General features: G+C 48.3%; 1 protein-coding gene across 13 annotated transcripts in view; it reads left to right on the forward strand.

Moving 5' to 3' along the window:
• Positions 1–10,984, forward strand: part of bnc2 (basonuclin 2) — a 604,271-nt gene that overhangs the window by 467,960 nt on the left and 125,327 nt on the right. The window lies entirely within an intron of this gene.

The raw sequence follows: 10,984 nt of genomic DNA on the forward strand, positions 1-10,984 counted from the left end.
CCCTGAATCCTCAGATTGTGGCCCCTGGTTCTGGACACCCCACCATTGGGAACATCTTCCCTGCATCTACCCTGTCTAGTCCTGGTAGAATTTTATGTCTCTATGAGATCCCCCTTCATTCTTCGGAACTCCAGAGAGAACAATCTCATCTGCCTTGATGTCAAGGGCAGTCACTCTCATCTCATCTCTGGCATTCAGCTCTTTTGTCCATGTTTGAACCAAGGCTGCAATGAGGTCAGGAGCTGAGTGACCCTGGGCGGAACCCAAACTGAGCGTCCGTGAGCAGATTATTGCTGAGTAAGTGCCACTTGATAGCATTGTAGATGACTCCTTCCATCACTTTGCTGATGATTGAGAGTAGACTGATAGGGCGGGAATTGGCCGGGATGGATTTGTCCTGTTTCTTGTGTACAGGACACACCTGGCCAGGTTTCCACATTGCTGGGTAGGTGCCAGTGTTGTAGCTGTACTGGAACAGCTTGGCTAGGGGTGTGGCAAGTTCTGGAACACAGGTCTTCAGCACTATTGCCAGGATATCGTCAGGGCCCATAGCCTTTACAGTGTCCAGTGCCTTCAGCCATTTCTTAACATCACGTAGAGTGAATTGTATTGGCCGAAGACAGACATCTGTGATGCTGGAGACCTCCGGAGGAGACCGAGATAGATCATCCACTCAGCATTTCTGGCTGAAGATTTTTAAAAATTCATTTACAGGATGTGTCTATCACTGGCCAGGCTAGCACTTGTTGTCTATCCCTATTTTCCCCTGAGAAGGTAGTGGGGAGCTGTCGTCTCGAAATGCTGCAATCCATGTGGTATAGGTACAACCACAGTGCTGTTAGGGAGTTCCAGGAGTTTGACCCAGTGACAGTGAAGGAACAACCAATATATTTCCAAGTCAGGGTGGTGAGTGACTTGGAGAGGAACCATCAGGTGGTGGGGTTCCCAGGTGTCTGCTGTCCTTGTCCTTCTAGATGGTAGTGGTCGTGGGTTTAGAAGGTGATGTATAAGGAAGCTCGGTCAGTTTCTACAGTGCATCTTGTAGATGGTGTACACAGCTGCCACTGTAGTAATAATAATAATCGCTTGTCACAAGTAAGCTTCAATGAAGTTACTGTGAACAGCCCCTAGTCGCCACATTCTGGCGCCTGTTCGGGGAGGCCAGTACGGGAATTGAACCCACGCTGCTGGACTTGTTCTGCATTACAAGTCAGCTGTTTAGCCCACTGTGCTAAACTTGCCCCTGTTTTTCAGTGATGGAGGGAGTGAATGTTTAAGGTGGTGGATGGGGTGCCAAACAAGAGGGCTGCTTTGTTCCTGGATGATGTCGAGCTTCTTGAGTGTTGTTGGAGCTGCACTCATCCATTACACTCCTGACTTGTGCCTTGTAGATGGTAGACAGGCTTTGAGGAGGTGAGTTATTCGCTGCAGAATTCTCAGCATTTGACCAGCCCTTCTCACCACAGGTGGAGGTGTTCTCGGGTATCTGCTGCTCTTGCTTTTCTCATTGGTTGCAGCCATGGTTTTGGAAGGTGCTGCCTGTGGAACCTTGGTGAGTTTCTGCGGTACACCTTGTAGATGGTGCACACGGCTGCCACTGTGCCTCAGTGGTGGTGGGAATGAATGCTTGTGGAAGGGGTGCCAATCAAGTGGGCTTCTTTGTCCTGGACAGTGTTGAGCTTCTTGAGTGTTGTTGGAGCTGTGCTCATCCAGGCAAGTGGAGAGTATTCCATTACACCCCTGACTTGTGCCTTGTAGATGGTGGACAGGCTTTGGGGAGTCGGGAGGTGAGTTACTTGCCACATGATTTCTAGCTTCTGACCTATTCTTGCAGCTACAGTATTAATATGGCTAGGTTATTCATGAAGGCTTCTCCTTCTCAACCTTGCCCCTCACTTGAAGTGCGATGACTCTCAGGTGAAATAACCACCAGTCAGCTCTCTCTCAAAGGGTTGGACAGTCTATGGTCTTTTGGAACTGTGGCAACATTTACATTTGCAAACCCCAGAATGTTGTTAATGGGGGATTCAGTGATGGTAAGGCTACTGAGGGGCTGGTTTATGGGGGATTCAGTGATGGTAAGGCTACTGAGGGGCTGGTTTATGGGGATTCAGTGATGGTAAGGGTACTGAGGGGCTGGTTTATGGGGGATTCAGTGATGGTAAGGCTACTGAGGGGCTGGTTTATGGGGGATTCAGTGATGGTAAGGGTACTGAGGGGCTGGTGTATGGGGGATTCAGTGATGGTAATGCTACTGAGGGGCTGGTTTATGGGGGATTCAGTGATGGTAAGGCTACTGAGGGGCTGGTTTATGGGGGATTCAGTGATGGTAAGGCTACTGAGGGGCTGGTTTATGGGGGATTCAGTGATGGTAAGGGTACTGAGGAGCTGGTGTATGGGGGATTCAGTGATGGTAATGCTACTGAGGGGCTGGTTTATGGGGGATTCAGTGATGGTAAGGCTACTGAGGGGCTGGTTTATGGGGGATTCAGTGATGGTAAGGGTACTGAGGAGCTGGTGTATGGGGGATTCAGTGATGGTAAGGCTACTGAGGGGCTGGTTTAGCTCACTGGGCTAATCGTTGGCTTTTAAAGCAGACCAAGCAGGCCAGCAGCACGGTTCGATTCCCGTACCAGCCTCCCCGGACAGGCGTCAGAATGTGGCGACTAGGGGCTTTTCACAGTAACTTCATTGAAGCCTACTTGTGACAATAAGCAATTTTCATTTCATTTTCATGAATGTCAAGGGGTGATGGCTAAGTCCTCCTCTTGTTGGAGATGGTCATTGCCTGGCATTTGTGTGGCACTAATATTACTTGCCCCTTGCCAGCTCGCTACTGGACATTGCCCAGGCCTTGCTACATTTGAACACGGACTGCTTCATTATCTGTAGAGTCATGGATGCTGCAGAATATTGTGTAATCATCAGCAATCATCCGCACTCCAGTCATTATGATGAAGGGATTGTCATTAATGAAGCAGCTAAAGATGGGTTGGCCTAAGGAACTCCTACAGTGATATCCTGGAGCTGAGATGATTGGCTTCCAGACACCACAACCATCAGGTGGTGATGCTTAACCCCAATGTTTGCACTGATATGCTGGACCCCCGTTATTGAGGACAGGGATATTTGTGGAGCCCCCTCCTCCGATGACTTGTTTTATTGTCCGCCCCTCTTCATGACTAGATGTGCCAGGGCTTTGGAGCTGAGGTTGTGGAATTGCTGCGTTCAGTGTATGACTTGCTGCATTTACTATATGATACCTAAGTCGTCCTGTGATGTAACTTCACCAGGTCGACACCTCAGTTTTAGGTATGTTCCAGGGATGCCCATGCAATCTTCATTGGCTGCTATGTTTCCTGGACTGTGACAGTCCTGATACTTTAATTAGTATTCATTGCCTTTGAAGTAATTTGGTGCCCTGAGGGTGGAGAAGGTGCTCTAGGAATGCTTCCTTCTCCCATAGACTCTTGGCTTTAGTTGAGGAATGAGAACTTGGCGAGACAGTGAAAATGCCCTATGAATAACAAACAAGATTTCCCTGAGAAAGCAAAGAGCTGCAGCTAACTCTGCGCCTGACAATTGGATTTGGATTACCAAGACTGTTCCTTTTTAAAAAGTGACCTGACTTTGGGCGAAACTGCATTTGCAGACAGCTATTGAATCCCTCTTGTTTTGGCAGCAGTACATTGAATACACTGCCTGAGGCTATTGCTCCCAGTGGACTGGGCGGCCCGAAGAAAACAGTTGATCTCGTCCCACGTGTGTTTATTTTATGTTGGTTTCCACTGAGTTATATGGCCGGCGTTGCACAGCTCCTGAACGCAGACACCCATGGCCACGTTCAGTGTGACAGGGAGCCGGACAGCCAAATGCAGCAGAATGTTTTGGTTCCCGCTCTGGCAGCTCGCTGTCCGTTTCACACTCCAGCTCTTTCCCATCTGCTCAGTGTTCAGGCTAATAAATGAAGCCCCACAATCCGACCCAGCATCATTTAGCATCCAACAGCACTTTCAATTCATCCAGTCTGTGCTCTCTTTTAGAAGTTGGCCACAAATTGTTTACAGATGTAAGGAAGGACAGTTGCCAGCTATTTTCATTATTACTTGCATCTTTATGCGATAAGCAGTCTTCAGCGTACAGTTTCCGAGCTGCTGAAAGCGATTAAAAGTTTGCCATTGATAATAACTATTATGCCTCACTATTTAGTTACTTTGGTAGAGTTCTTTCTTTCCTGTAATACTTACAGGTAGAGTTAGTTATTGATTATTTGGTTTGGTCCAAGGCCATCAGAAGGTCGGCATGATTTTTTTCCCCCCATCTTAAGTTTTGCAAAGCTGCCGTTTGCTGTGGACTGTTGCAAAAGAGGCACTGCAACTTTAATGTTACTGTACCAGGCATGTAAGGCCATTTGATTATCACAGTGGCTTAATCCATGTTGACAGACTGCCAGAACTTGGGCTGGTGCCAAACACTTGGCCGGTGCCAAACACTTGGCCCTTATCTCCCAGTCATCGATGAAGCACGTTGGAACATGGTTTTGTTTGCAACTATTTACCACTTCTATAAACAAAGTTGAAAGAGGAACGTTCATCTTGGGGACTTGTATAACACTGGGCTCATGGCTGATAAACCACAATTCGTGTGTCGTGGTCGGAAGCTGCTCCCTTGGATCAAACAATCTAATAAGAGCTGTGGCAGATGTTTATAGCTTTGGGCTTGATTGTGTTTTTTTTATTTAAAACGATCTTGATCTTTCTCCTTTCTACATTTGGCAGAAACCGACTCAAATTTGACTTCTGTGCATTGTGGGTGCAAAGCTCTCTCAAGGTGTGTGCAGGCACACAAAGACATTCTCAACTGAAGAGCTGCCAATCTAGATGGCGAGGTTATATCTGGAACTCGTTTAAATAGCTGAGTGATTCTTCATATGCAGGGGCACAGCGTGCAGAGTTCCCTCTCATCAAAGTGCACATATATTTGGACGAAACATACCTTTTGGGGAGAAAAGGAAGCAGGTTATCACTGAAGTGTGAAAGCTTGGTCGAGATCTCAAACACTGTATCCAGAAAGGCCACACTTTGTAACATCACCATATCCTCTCATTAGTCAATGCTAATTATAATTTTCTGGGTTAAATTGTTCACTTGGAGCTAACATTCCTGGTCTGCTCGGCTCAGTGAAAAACAATTGCACTGAGAAAGGCGGACAGCGTAAGGATAAGCACTGTGAAGCTCTTTGCCAACGGAAATTAAATGAAAATCGCTTCTTGTCACAAGTAGGCTTCAAATGAAGTTACTGTGAAAAGTCCCTAGTCGCCACATTCCGGCGCCTGTTCGGGGAGGCTGGTACGGGAATTGTACCGTGCTGCTGGCCTGCCCTGGTCTGCTTTCAAAGCCAGCGATTTAGCCCTGTGCTAAACAGTCTGATATTTTACACTCGAGTGACCAAACATTCACACTGCGACCCATTGAATGGCCTGGGGAAGGCGGAGCTCTGATGAGTGGCATGTTGAGCAACCAATGGCTGGAGTCTTGGGGAGGAGCAGTCCATGGTCATGTGACAGCATCTCCTGGAATTTGTCCAGCAGAGTTGGCAACCCTATAAAGCCCCCCAATTACTGAAGACCAGCAACATGCGGCACACATGATAAATAAAACTTGGACACTTTAACTATGATTTCGAACTGATTGAAGACCCAATAGACTTTGCATCGAGAGACGATTGTCACCCGAGGAAGCAGAATTTACTAACAACTGCCAGCCAAGTATATTTAGCGTGATGAGGGACAGAAATGGTGCTTTCTGTATTTCTGTGCATAATGACGATCTCCACAATCCCAACCCATTCTGTATTCCCCATCCCCAATATTCCAACAGTAGCACCTTTATCTCAAGTGTCTTGGGCCTGGGCACATGAGTAAGTTTTGCCATTAAGCACAAAACAGTGGGAAGTAGGTCATGGATATTTCCCCGGTCATGGATATTTCCCCCATAAGAAAAGTCCTCCTTGTGAATTTTTCCCAGATATTTCCCAGAGTGGCTTGCATAGTGCAGTTCCCATTATCCAGCTGCCTTTCATACCTCGCATCTTATTTTCTGAGCGTTTGTTGACTGTTCTTGGGATGTAGGAATGATTGACGAGGGTTTATTACCCTAGGTTGGTTTCCCTTGACGAGGTGGTGGTGAGCTTTCCCCTGGAATGACAGCAGTTATTGTGATGATGATGCTCCTGCTGTGGTGTTGGGGAATTCCAGGATTCTAACACAATGAAAACGGAGGAACAGCACAGAGATGTCCAAGTCAGAATGGTATTTGTCATGGCGGGGAACTTGGAGGTGACGGTATTCCAGTAACATCCTTTCAAATGCAATGCTTCTCCAACTCTTGAACTATCTGACTATCTTCCGGGTCTTGAGCCATAACCTCTGAATAACTGAGAAATCTACATTCTGGGTTACAAATTGTCATAATCAACTGCCTCTCAATGTTTGGGAGGTACCCACCCTCATCAGTAACATACCTACCTTACTTTCAGATACCAAGGCTAATAGAACCTCATTGTAAAGTCCAAATTTAATCAGAACATCAAAGCTACTGACAGTTAAAAACCAAAGACAGCCTAGTTCACCTTCTATCGTACTGCTAGTCACATGGTACAATGCTAATGGAGTTGTTGACATAGCAATTGGTCTCTGTCAGTGAGTCTGCAACAGATTTGGACATGAAATGAGGAGAATTCCCAATACTGGGGAACTTTGAGAACCAGGCGTCCAAAGTCACTTCTTCTGCAGAGCACACTTCAAATTACGCAAATACTCGAGCCCAAAATATTATTCCTTGAAACGTTGCTGTTGGTTCTCAAACTCCAAAGTCGGATTAACAATATGTTTGGATTTTCCGATGGTAAAGTGAGTCATCAGCTGAAACAATGTCGCCCCCCTCACGCATGGGCATTACCCCCCTCACCCCTTCCCCTGCCCAAGTGAGGACACAGCACTATGGGATCGCTGGGGGCTCCACCCAGTGCAGGTCTACCCCCTCCCCTTTTACCCCCCCCTTTCAGGAGCGCTACCCTTAATCCCCCTCCAAACTTTGAGGCCCTTTCATACCTGCCCGTCAACCCCCACTCTTCAGACTCACCCTTATCCCCCTGCCCCTTTCATGGGCATAGCCCCCTTCGGGCCCTGATCTTTGGCAGCGCCACCCTGGCATTGTCCCTGCAGGCCTGGCAGTGGCAGACTAGTGGTGTCAGGCTGGCACTGCCAGAAGGTGAGCGCGGGGACTCAAAGTTGGGAGGAGGAGGTGGGGGGGGGGGTTACCCTGTCCCTGACCACCCGTGGGGGAGGGGGGGGGGGGGAGTCCTCACGAGGCCTGGGGACCCCCCCCCCCCGGAGTAGTTTTGCCTGGTCCATGTTCGTGTGGACCAGTACTAAATGGTGCCCGGTCTAGTCTTCGTTGGTTAGTTCCCAGGCGCCGGGAGAATGCGTTGCACGGGTATTCAAATGAGCTTATTCAAATATGTTAATCTGGATCCCGCCCAGTGCATGCCAGATCCGGACTGCGACGTGGTGCCAGGTTCACCGGCCTCTCAGCAGCCCCACGTTGGGCAGCACGGTAGCATGGTGGTTAGCATCAATGCTTCACAGCTCCAGGGTCCCAGGTTCGATTCCCGGCCGGGTCACTGTCTGTGTGGAGTCTGCACGTCCTCCCTGTGTGTGCGTGGGTTTCCTCCGGGTGCTCCGGTTTCCTCCCACAGTCCAAAGATGTGCGGGTTAGGTGGATTGGCCGTTCTAAATTGCCCGTAGTGTAAGGTTAATGGGGGGATTGTTGGGATACGGGTTGCGTGGGTTTGAGTGGGGTGATCGTTGCTCGGCGCAACATCGAGGGCCGAAGGGCCTGTTCTGTGCTGTACTGTTCTATGATCTATGATCAAACCGCGCATTCCTGTGATTTTGATGGTAAGTCATTCATTATAACTGAACAAATTGACCAATCTCCCTTTTTCTTTGTGTTTAAGAATGCCTGGTCCTTTGCTTATGCTATCTGGTCCATTCTTAATTGATCATTGCAGAGGGATGAATATTGCAGGTCCATAGTTCCTTAAAAGTGGCAGCACTGGTGGAAATGGTGGTGAAGAAAGCATATGGCATGCTTGCCTTCATCGGACGGGGTATTGAGTATAAAAGCTCGAATATTATGTTGCAATTATAAAGCCATGATGTGGAGATGCCGGCGTTGGACTGGGGTGAGCACAGTAAGAAGTCTTACAACACCAGGTTAAAGTCCAACAGGTTTGTTTCAAACACGAGCTTTCGGAGCACGGCTCCTTCTTCAGGTGAAGAAGGAGCCGTGCTCCGAAAGCTCGTGTTTGAAACAAACCTGTTGGACTTTAACCTGGTGTTGTAAGACTTCTTACTGTGCAATTATAAAGAACGTTGATTAGGTCACATTTGGAATACTGTGCCCAATTCTGGTCACCACACTACCAGAAGGATGTGGAGGCTTTGGAGAGAGTACAGAAAAGGTTTCCCAGGATGTTGCCTGGTATGGAGGGTATTAGCTATGAGGAGAGATTGCTCTTGTCCTTCTAGATGGTAGTTTTGAAGATGCTGTCTAGTGAATCTTGTTGAGTTACTGCAGTGCATCTTGTAGATGGTACACACGGCTGCCACTGTTCATTGGTGGTGGAGGGTTTGAATGTTTGTGGAAGGGGGAACAATCAAGCGGGGCTGCTTTGTCCAGGATGGTGTTGAGCTTCTTGAGTGTTGTTGGAGCCGCACTCATCCAGGCAAGTGAAGTGGGGGTGGGGGGGGTGGCATCAGGAGTTGAGTTACTCGCCGTAGGATTCCTAACCTTTGACCTGCCTTGGTAGCCACAGTATTAATGTGGCTAGTCCAGTTCAGTTTCTAATCATCGGTAACTCCCAGGATGTTGATTGTGAGAGTTTCAGGGATGGTAATCTAATTGAATGTCATGGGGCGGTGGGTAGATCCTCTCCAGAAGGAGGTGGTCATTGCCTGGCACTTGTGTGGCGCAAATGTAACTTGTCACTTGTCAGCCCAATCTGGATATTGTCCAGGTCTTGCTGCATTTGGACATGGGACTGCTTCATTATCTGAGGAGTTGTGAATGGTGCTGAACATTGTGCAGTCATCCGCAAACATCCCCACTTCTGACCTCGTGTTTGTGTTGGAAGGGAGGTCATTGATTCATAGATTCATAGATTTTACAGTGCAGAAGGAGGCCATTCGGCCCATCGAGTATGCACCGGCTCTTGGAAAGAGCACCCTACCCAATGTAGGCCAGACCAGGTAAGGACAGCAGATTTCCTTCCCTGAAGGACATTAGTGAACCAGATGGGGTTTTTAATTTTTTTTAAAAAATCTTTTTATTGGCATTTCCCATATTTATAAACAGTTGTGTATATATATACATCCCATTTTTCTCACCCGCACTAATTTCCTTTATTATACAGAGAGGTTTAGTATGTCCTTGGTTTAACTGACCCTATGTGCATTTCGTTGCCCTCTGGGTTGGCCTATGGTTCCTCCCCCTTCCCCGGTGTCCCCAACCCCCCCTTCCCGCCCCCACCCCCGGCTTCGGTTGTGCTTTTCTTTTATTTTCCGGACAGAATGAAAACAAAAAAGGGGGGGGTGGTTGCCGCCCCCACACCCCCATCTCTCGCGGATTCCCCACATTCCTTCCGCTTCCGGGTTGCGCAGTCCTTTGATACCTCATCTATCTTGGTGTTTTTAAAAAATTCTTATTAGGTTACTCCTCTTGCTGGCCTCGAACAGGTTTTGGAACAGACCGACAAACTGCCCCCAAGTATCCAGGAAGCCTTCCACTGACCCTCGGATGGTGAACTTAATCTTCTCCAGGTAGAGAAATTCCGATAGGGCAGCGAGCCAGTCTGCAGCTTTGGGTGGTGCTGCCGATCGCCAGCCGAGCAGGATTCTCCGGCGTGCGATTAGGGAAGCGAAAGCGAGGGCGTCGGCCCCCTTCCCCATGTGTAACTCTGGCTGCTCCAATACCCCAAAGATTGCCACTATTGGGCATGGCTCCACCCTCACCCCCACAACCTTGGGCATTGCCTCGGGGAAGGCTGTCCAGAACCCAGCAAGCTTGGGGCAAGCCCAAAACATGTGGGTGTGGTTGGCCGGGCCCCTCTGGCACCACTCACGTTTGAAATGAAATGAAAATCGCTTATTGTCACGAGTAGGCTTCAATGAAGTTACTGTGAAAAGTCCCTAGTCGCCACATTCCGGCGCCTGTCCGGGGAGGCTGGTACGGGAATCGAACCGTGCTGCTGGCCTGCTTGGTCTGCTTTAAAAGCCAGCGATTTAGCCCAGTGAGCTAAACCAGCCCCTGTGCAGTCCTCCACCAGGTGGGTTTTTACGACAACCGACAATGGTTTCATGGTCATCATTTGGGTTTTAATTCCAGGTATTTTATTGAATTTAAATTCCATCACCTGCCGTGACAGGTTTCGAACCCGGGTCCCCAAATCATTACCCTGGGTCTCTGGATTACTAGTCCAATGAAATTAAGCCACCAACCTCCCCATGCCATGCATTACTTCACAGCTGAACACTGTGGGTGGCACTGATGTTTCGTGCCCATGGGTTCTAACAATGAGTGCCCAATATAGAGAGGTGGATCAGTGGAATCAAATAAACCTCCTGACACCTAGGAGCTTTAAAGATTGTTCTTAAACATAGCGAAGACTGGATCCTGTACGACAAGGCAGTTGCAGAGTCCAGGGTCAGCATGCTAATGTACTTTTGGTCTCATTGTGTTGGTATGCTGTAACACACTGAGAAATATCTACTACTGCACATTTATAAATCACAGCAAATAAACATTGACATCCCCATTCCAGGTCGTGACCTTTGGCCTCTTGGATTTGATGCTCCAAGATAAGGGTGCTTGAATCCTGGCCATTAGAAGCTAAAGGGGTTGCAGCCTCTGGTGATTATGGT

Source organism: Scyliorhinus canicula, chromosome 8 (genome assembly GCF_902713615.1).
Source record: "Scyliorhinus canicula chromosome 8, sScyCan1.1, whole genome shotgun sequence".
Classification (NCBI taxonomy): Eukaryota; Metazoa; Chordata; class Chondrichthyes; order Carcharhiniformes; family Scyliorhinidae; genus Scyliorhinus; species Scyliorhinus canicula.